The sequence below is a fragment of the Hibiscus syriacus genome, unplaced genomic scaffold (genome assembly GCF_006381635.1).
Source record: "Hibiscus syriacus cultivar Baekdansim isolate YM2019G1 unplaced genomic scaffold, ASM638163v2 tig00116958_pilon, whole genome shotgun sequence".
Lineage (NCBI taxonomy): Eukaryota > Viridiplantae > Streptophyta > Magnoliopsida > Malvales > Malvaceae > Hibiscus > Hibiscus syriacus.
The window spans coordinates 1,232,613-1,242,474 of record NW_024063484.1 but is presented as its reverse complement, the minus strand read 5'-3'; the positions used below and the strand labels follow the sequence as shown (position 1 = coordinate 1,242,474).

Here is a 9,862-nt window from a genome sequence, read left to right as displayed (position 1 = left end):
CGGTGTCGTAAAATTCCTAGAAAAATTACTAAAATTTTTTTTAAGGCATTTTGAGATACTTACCAAGCTCGGTTCACAATTTTGAACGACGGAGAGCTCGATTCCAGAACATCGAAAACTTTGATTTTCTCACCCCTCCACTCGCCGGCGACGACGGAGAAACGGAGGATATTGGTGGACTCGGAACGATGCAAGGAACACGATGGTATGGGAGGTGTCGAAAACGGATGACCGGATCATCGTGATTCGACGAAAAACCAAATGAAATCGAGTTAAACCGATTATACTTCCGACTGAAATTAATGACGAAAGACGACGATTCACGATAAAAGGTTTGAGGGTTTTGTTCATCGATCGACAAAAAGCACGGTGATGGTTTCGGTTCGTCGATCGAAGTCGGACGGCGAGTAGATCGAAGTTGAAAGGAGGGTCGGGGAGGGAAATGGGAAAATGAAATATGTAAAACACGGGAAGAGAGTTTATATTTCATGTTTAATCATTGAATTTCTTACACTTCTTAAAATGATCTATCAACTTTGAAAATTTTTAATTTAATTCTTAATTTTCTTTCAAAATACCAATTAAATCCAATACTGTATAATTTCTAAAATTTAACCCATAAATTGAGGTGTTACATTTAAATATCGTTTGTAAAAATTTAAAGACTCTCCTATCAAAATAGGTCAAGTTGAGCTCTTAGGGTGGTCTAGTTGCTAAAGAAATTTTATCATTTCTGAATGATTTATATTCGAACAATGCAACCTGTACGTGAACGTAAATTTAGATATATATTTTTTCAACAGGAAAAAAAGTCAAAATTGATGGAAACGAGTGAGACTGGTGAATGCAGGTTTAAATGCGACTCCATTCATTGAAGGAATGGGCTTCCCCCTCTCCCATAACAGAAACTGAGGAACAATATCTAGAAAATAAAATAAAATAAAAAGAAAGAGCTTTTACTGTGGGATTTTCTCTGGCAATTCCATGCTTGTGTTGATAAAGCTCTTATCCACCCTAGTTTATTACTATATGCAAAACCAGCACTAAGTCTAACAACATGCTCCTACGTAAGGGTGGATGTTTGATTGAGTAGAGTCGAATCGAGTCAAAAATTTTTAAGTTATTTGAGTTGAGAGTCTTATTTTATAACTTAAATTTGATTTTAAATTTTTTCGAGTCGAATTTTCGAGTTTCTGTCTAAATATAATTGTAAATTACTTATAATTATTTAATATTATTTGATTCCAATTTAAATGATTTTTTTATAATCGTATACAATTAATATATATATTTATTCATATTTTTTTCATATGTGATACACATATATCATACATAGTCGAAAGATAACTCAAATTTGAAAACCAATACACTAATCACTAAAATTTTGAGTTATTTGAGTTGTATTTTATAACTCGACTTAAACTTAAAATTTTTTGAGTCGAGTCGAGTCTATGAAATCACAACTGAAAGTCAATTCGAGTGGAGTCAAAGTTTACTCACGCATTTTTGGAACCTTAACCAAAATGTTGGATTGACATGTTTATTTTAGGGTTTATGTTCATAAACACGTGGCATTACCACGTTGTTGGTAAGCAATTAAACCCAAAGTGAACCTTTTTCCTTTCCTTTCTGTTCTGTCCTGTTCTGTTTCTTTAACGCTTCTTTGCATTCATAATTCCTCAAAATATTATTACCTCTAAGCACACAAAGGAACATCAATCTTCGTTGAAAATCAAAACAGTACTTTACAGAAAGGATGATAAAAGCATTCCCATATATATTACAAACAATACCCAAATCGAAAAATAAATCCATCATCACATGTAAAAGAGCAAACAAGGAAGAAGACGGTCACAACCATGCAAATTTGTGATGTTAAAACCATATCTACTACATATCCCTAACTTTGAAAACGTTTTTAACGACGATGTCATACATGTGAATCGACTTGAACTTACTGAAGTCTTTTGGGAGTGAAATCAGATGAACGGTAGATCGTTTGTGAAATTAAAGAAGATCAAGATCGTCATAATATCGTTCCCACCTTAAAGACCATAATTTACGTTCAAGTACTGCATAGGAAGTGATCACTTCGTTAGTGTTGGTAATGCTCAATCCCACATAGTGTTGGAAACACTATTGGGAATGGTATTTAAGGCTTGACATTCTACTTCCTTGTTGAGTGATAGAGAACAAGGGGGGCTCTCGCGCACCGCCGCCGCCATCCGTCCGTCTTGGCTCGGCACGGCTCGGCTCGGCTCGTGGTCGTGGTCGTGGTCGTGGTCGTGGTAGTGGTAGTGGTGGACTGTTTGAATTTCAAATAATAACAGCTGAATTATTTTTTATCAGAAATTAAACAGTTTATTCCTAAATTAAATCAGAAACGTTAAGATGTACCTAGACTGATTTACAGCTTTGTACAGAGGAGACAAGATGTTAATATCAGGAGTTACATGAGTTATTTGATTTAATTCCAGGGGTTACATGATATAATTTCGGGAGTTATAACAGCTGAATAATGATACAATGAACCTGGACTATTTCTGAGTCAGGTTCATCTAGTCGTTTCAGCTGTTACAAATAAGAGGTTTAATCCTGAAATTTTATGGACGATTTTAACCCTATTTCTAGCCTATAAATAGAGAGCTATATTCAGCTTCTCAACTCACTCCAAAACATTCACAATTCACTTACCAAAGTGTTTTCTAAAGTTCTCTATGTGAGTTCTCTCTGAGTGCTTTCCGATCAGAAGTGCAATACCACCAGCAGTCCACTCCGGTTTCGGGTGTACGGAATTCGGAGCGACCGTGTTAACCTCGGGGGACGGTCCGCCTACTGCAGCGATTACACACATCGAGGCGAATTCGTTTCTAAGGCAGTGGTTCTTACCACGACACGGTTTACGAATCTGTTCTTCTTAATTACTGTTTATATTTTCAGTCAGTGCTAACGGTGTACTTTTGCAGTTCATATATCCAACAATTTAGAAACGAATTTCCATAAACTGCAATAATGTCGACACCTTTGAGCAAACTCATTCCCGATCTTTCCAAGCTCGATGCACTTGATGGAAAGAACTATAGAAGGTGGTCCCAAAGAATTCTTATATTCTTCGAGCAACTTGATCTTGATTACGTGTTGCTCAAGCCACCACCTACCATGCCGCCAACCCCAGCTGTTGGTAATGATGCGGATGCGGTCCTCAATGATGATGCCTTAGCAACTTCCGCCGCCGCTCTCGCTACCTACGAGAAATTCGAGAAGGATAACAAGACGGTACGAGGACATCTGCTCAGCCACATGTCAAATAAACTATTTGATATGTTCCTTAGAGAAAAGAGTGCCAAGGCAATATGGGACACTCTCGACAAGAAGTATGGTGCGGATGATGCGGGGATCAAGAAGTACGTTGTCGGCGAATGGCTCAAATTCCAGATGACAGACGACAAGCCAATAATGGATCAAGTCCATGACTATGAGAACTTAGTCGCTGACATCATCGCTGAAGGGATGCAAATGTGTGAGGTGCTACAAGCCAATGTACTCATTGAGAAACTGCCCAAGTCCTGGTCCGATTACCGTAACTCTCTTAAGCATAAGAAGAGAGACATTTCGCTTGAAGAACTTGTGGGCCATATGAAGATTGAAGAAGCCAACCGTTTAAAAGATAAGCTTACTAATTCTATGAGTAATTTATCTTTTAGAGCTAACTTGGTTGAGTCCAAATTTAAGAAGATCATGAAACGTGGGAATCAAGACAAAAAGACGAAACCACAGAAGGCTACCAACTTCAAGAAGTCAGGAAAGGCCAAACCGGAAGGAAAGACGTTCAAGTGTTATGTCTGCGGTTTACCTGGCCACAAGGCTTACCAATGCCAACACCGCTCAGACCGCCAGAATGACAACAAGCCACAGATGCACGTTGTAGAAGAAGATGATGAGATCATTGCTGCGGTGGTCTCAGAAGTTAATCTGGTGGAGAACAGTTCAGAATGGGTAGTTGACACTGGCGCTTCGAAGCATTTCTGCGCAAGGAAGGAGTTTTTCACTGAGTTCGAGGATGGAAACACTGGTGAATGTGTGTACATGGGGAACTCTAGCAGCTCTGAAGTGCTAGGCAAAGGCAAGGTTTTACTCAAGCTGACTTCTGGTAAAACTCTGGCTTTAAATAATGTTCTGTATGTACCTGCCTTGCGTAGAAATTTGATAAGTGGTGGGCTTCTGAATAAGGCATGCATTAAGTTAGTTTTTGAGGCAGATAAACTTGTACTTTCCCGAAATGGTGATTATGTGGGGAAAGGGTTTTTAAGCAATGGTTTATTTGTCATAGAAACTCAATTTAATGAAAATAAAGCTACCACTTCTGCTTATATTGTTGAATCCATTGATATGTGGCATGCTAGATTAGGACACGTGAATATTCATGCTTTAAAGAAATTAATGAATATGAATGTTCTGCCTAAACTAGACACAACTAGCTTTAACAAATGTGAGATTTGTGTAGAAGCTAAGCATACTAAACCTCACTTTAAGACTGTTTCTAATAGAAAGACTGAACTGTTAGAACTCATTCATACTGATCTAGCAGATTTTAGAAACACTGAAAGTAAAGGAGGAAAACACTACTACATAACTTTTGTAGATGATTATTCAAGATATACAAAAGTTTATCTCCTAAGAACTAAAGATGAAGCTGAAAACTTCTTTCTTATTTATAAGGCAGAAGTTGAAAATCAGTTAGATAGGAGAATCAAACGAGTTAGATCTGATAGAGGTGGTGAATATGGATCTAATTTCTTAAAAGATATTTGTGAAAAGAATGGCATAATTCATGAAACATCAGCCCCCTATTTTCCTCAACAGAATGGTATAGCCGAAAGGAAAAATAGAACTTTAAAAGAGATGATGAATTCTTTACTAATAAGTTCCGGGTTATCTGATAACATGTGGGGGGAGGCCATTCTATCGGCAACTCATATCTTGAACCGAGTTCCTCATAAGAAATTAGATTCTACCCCATATGAATTGTGGAAAGGATACGCTCCTAATTTACAATACCTGAAAGTGTGGGGGTGTCTGGCTAAAGTGGGCTTGCCAGACTTTAAGAAGTCCACCATCGGACCTAAAACCGTTGATGCAGTGTTTATAGGGTATGCTACGAATAGTGCTGCATACAGATTCATGCTTTTACAAGATTATTCTATTTGTGAATCAAGAGATGCTGTTTTCTTTGAAAATACTTTTCCTTTAAAGGAACCGAGAATAAATATTGAAACACAAATAGAATATATTCCATCAACTTCTTCTAGTAAACCTGCTAGGTCTTCTGAACAAATTGATTTTGAGCCTAGAAGAAGTAAAAGGCAAAGAGTTGAAACCTCTTTTGGACCAGACTTTATTACTTCCTTTATTTCTGAGATAAATGATTTAGACTTCATTTCAGATCCTATAGCTCAAATTTTTCTATTAGATGAGGATCCTAAAACTTTTGAAGAAGCTATAAGATCTATCGATGCTAGTTTTTGGAAAAGCGCTGTTAATGATGAACTAGAATCGATAATGTCTAATCATACTTGGGAATTAGTTGACTTGCCTAAGGGATTCAAACCAATCTCCAACAAATGGGTCTTCCGGAAGAAACTAAGGCCAGATGGTTCGATTCAGCGATACAAGGCAAGGTTAGTCGTCAAAGGGTTCACTCAAAGGTTTGGTTTAGACTACTTTGATACATACTCTCCCGTTACAAAAATCTCAACGATTCGTGCATTATTTGCACTAGCCTCTATTCATAAGTTGCAGGTACATCAAATGGATGTTAAGACTGCTTTCTTGAATGGGGATCTAGATGAGGAGATTTACATGGAGCAGCCACTAGGTTTTGAGGCACCTGGTATGGAAGGCAAAGTTTGTAGACTCAAAAAGTCACTCTATGGACTTAAGCAGGCTCCTAAACAGTGGTATGAGAAATTTCATAAAACTATTCTTAGTTTTGGTTTTGTTGTGAATGGTTCGGATGCTTGTGTGTATTCGAAGATGTTTGAAACTGAATGTGTTATCATAAGTCTTTATGTTGACGACATGTTGATTTTCAGTTCTAACATTGAGTCCATTAACAAAGTTAAAAATTTCTTGTCCACTAAGTTTGAGATGACAGATTTGGGAGAAGTAGATGTAATCTTAGGAGTCAAAATTACCAAAACTGAGAAGGGATTTTCTTTATGTCAAGCACATTATATAGAGAAAGTGCTAAAGAAATTTGACAGTTTTGATGTCGTCCCTGTTCGAACTCCTTATGACCCTAGCATACATCTAGTTAAGAATAAAGGAAGTAGTGTTTCCCAAACTGAATATGCTAAATTAATCGGAAGTTTAATGTTCTTAATGAACTATACTCGGCCTGATATTGCTTATGCTGTGAGTAGACTAAGTAGATATACTCATAATCCGAGTGGTGAGCACTGGATTGCGCTTAAACGCTTACTGAAGTATCTTAAGGGTACTGTGAATTGGAAACTTGAGTTTGTTGGCTTTCCTGCGGTATTGGAAGGATATTGTGATGCCAACTGGGTTTCTGATAATGATGAGGTAAGCTCTATGAGCGGGTATGTTTTTACTTTGGGTGGAGCAGCGATCTCGTGGAAATCATCAAAGCAGACTTGTATTGCTCGTTCTACCATGGAGTCAGAGTTTATAGCTCTTGACCAAGCTGGGCAAGAAGCCGAGTGGCTCAGAAGCTTGTTAGCAGATATTCCGTTGTGGGGAAGACCGACTCCTCCAGTTTCATTGTTGTGTGATTCACAAGCTGCGATATGTGTGGCTAAGAACCAAGCTTACAATGGTAAGAAAAGACACATTCGCATAAGACATGAATCAGTTAGACACTTGATAAAGAATGGAGTCCTCTCTTTAGAGTATGTGAAGTCGGAAAGGAACCTAGCAGATCCACTTACCAAAGGGTTAAGTCGGAAGCTGGTCCTAGATTCGTCGAGGGGGATGGGTCTAAAGCCCATTGGTTGAGGAATTCATGGTGGATACCCAACTTAGTTATCTAAGTTCCATGTGGTCAAACGAAACCATGGAAAGACTCATAGTGCACATTCCTACTGCCTATCCCTATGATGAATAATGTGCATGCCCAGGATGAGCTTAATTGCTCTTAATAAATTCATAGCCCATGTTTTGGGTGGTCTTAGTGAGAAAGACTTGATGAATTTACCGATTTTGGCTGAATATCTATTCTTAATAAGTTCATAACCCAGAGTGAGTGGGTAGGAAATGATGAACTTACCAACAGAAAGGTTGAGTTTGTTAAACTCTTAATAAATTCAAATCCAAGTATTTGGATGGTTCTAGTGAGAATGACTTATTGAATTTACTGATAAATGAGGTTGAATATTTATTCTTAATGACTTCTTAGCCCAGAGTTTGGGTGGTTCATTTATAATGAACTTGAAAAAAGTTACCATACCCTTTGTGAGGTTGAGCTATTATAAAAGCTCTTAATTATTTCATATTCCTTTTTAAAGGGTGGTTTATGTTGAGATAAACTTGATGAAATAACCTATGTAAGTGAGAAGGGTTAGCCGCCTTCTATGAAAAATGTTGGGCTATTTTTCTAGCACACTTACTAGAATCCTGAGGTAAGATGGCCAAATGTATACTTTTGTATATATATATCTTACACATCGAGGACTCAGGTGGATGAAGGGGTTAGTTGTGTGTTATGAGTTTACCCTGATCTTAGAAAGTTCCAGACTAGTTTCACTTATCTAAGAGAAGGATTGCTCATCATCACTATGTACTAGTTCCAGATATGTTCACTAGTGCTTAAGCAACTAATCTCGCTATTACTCTTCTGGAAAGCTTGTTTTCGAGTTTCAGAAGATTTCTTTCGCATTAGTGGGGGAATGTTGGTAATGCTCAATCCCACATAGTGTTGGAAACACTATTGGGAATGGTATTTAAGGCTTGACATTCTACTTCCTTGTTGAGTGATAGAGAACAAGGGGGGCTCTCGCGCACCGCCGCCGCCGTCCGTCCGTCTCGGCTCGGCTCGGCACGGCACGGCTCGGCTCGGCTCGTGGTCATGGTCGTGGTCGTGGTCGTGGTCGTGGTCGAGGTCGAGGTCGAGGTCGTGGTCGTGGTCGTGGTCGTGGTCGTGGTAATACGTGTCTTCGACACGTCCGCGCGGATACTATCTTTTTAGAGAAAATTCTTGAGGAATTTCTCTTTGAAAGAAACAAATGGAAAATGTGAAAGATATCAACTGATATTTATAGGCTGCTGAGGACTGTTTGAATTTCAAATAATAACAGCTGAATTATTTTTTATCAGAAATTAAACAGTTTATTCCTAAATTAAATCAGAAACGTTAAGATGTACCTAGACTGATTTACAGCTTTGTACAGAGGAGACAAGCTGTTAATATCAGGAGTTACATGAGTTATTTGATTTAATTCCAGGGGTTACATGATATAATTTCGGGAGTTATAACAGCTGAATAATGATACAATGAACCTGGACTATTTCTGAGTCAGGTTCATCTAGTCGTTTCAGCTGTTACAAATAAGAGGTTTAATCCTGAAATTTTATGGACGATTTTAACCCTATTTCTAGCCTATAAATAGAGAGCTATATTCAGCTTCTCAACTCACTCCAAAACATTCACAATTCACTTACCAAAGTGTTTTCTAAAGTTCTCTCTGTGAGTTCTCTCTGAGTGCTTTCCGATCAGAAGTGCAATACCACCAGCAGTCCACTCCGGTTTCGGGTGTACGGAATTCGGAGCGACCGTGTTAACCTCGGGGGACGGTCCGCCTACTGCAGCGATTACACACATCGAGGCGAATTCGTTTCTAAGGCAGTGGTTCTTACCACGACACGGTTTACGAATCTGTTCTTCTTAATTACTGTTTATATTTTCAGTCAGTGCTAACGGTGTACTTTTGCAGTTCATATATCCAACAGTTAGAAGGAGTGTGTACAAGCACTTTACGGTGGGTGTTGGAACCTTGTCGGCCTCCATCTAATGACTCGGCCGCCGGGTTCTCTATCAAGCGAACCACACCGTTTTTGAAAACCCAAACACCGGAAATTTTTGTTGTCTAAGAAAAAAACTTGAAGGTAATGGATGGACCGAAAGAGAAGACTATTGTAGCCTATAGCAAAGCTCTTGAAGATGGGGGTACATGAGTTGATGGGATTGTAGGGTATATATAGGGTGACTTGAGGAATTGAATGGGGGATGTTTAGGCATAAGTTTGTAGGTCCAAAGTGGAAGGAGGAAAAGTAGTGTATGAATTTAACTTACGATCCAGAAAATATTTTATATATATATAACGATCATAATATTATATTATAATCGAATAAATTAAAATCAAGGTTACTAGAGACACAAGTTGTACCATCAATGCGGGCATAAAAGGACCGAATGGAATCATGTTTCTTTTTGACTAGTCTTTTAAATAAGCCCCGCCATGGGAATATCTGTCTTTGTTTTTTTAACGAAAAATGTAATTGGAATTGTGTGAGACTTGTTCTAGAGAAACCTAAACGAAAACTTCATATAAGTATATATATTGTATTGTTTTTTAACATTCTAATGTGATTATAATATAATATTTATTTAGAATTGTCTCATCCAATTGACAAAAATATACAAACCTTGTAGATGTAGCTGCTCGAACGTAAAATCTTTAAGGAGAATAACAATGACTTTTATCATTGAGATTACTTGATGGATTCATATTATATTATATTATTACATATTAACCGAGTGTGTAATAGTATATAGATGGAAAAAAAATATACAACATGACTACGTATCATGGGGTTAATGCTGTCGATATTCGATCGGGAATCA

At 37.9% G+C, this 9,862-nt stretch overlaps 1 pseudogene; it reads right to left on the bottom strand.

The window, feature by feature from the left end:
* Positions 1–1,890: 1,890 nt before the first annotated feature.
* LOC120189612 lies at positions 1,891–9,440 on the bottom strand (annotated as a pseudogene).
* Between the last annotated feature and the right edge of the window lie 422 nt (positions 9,441–9,862).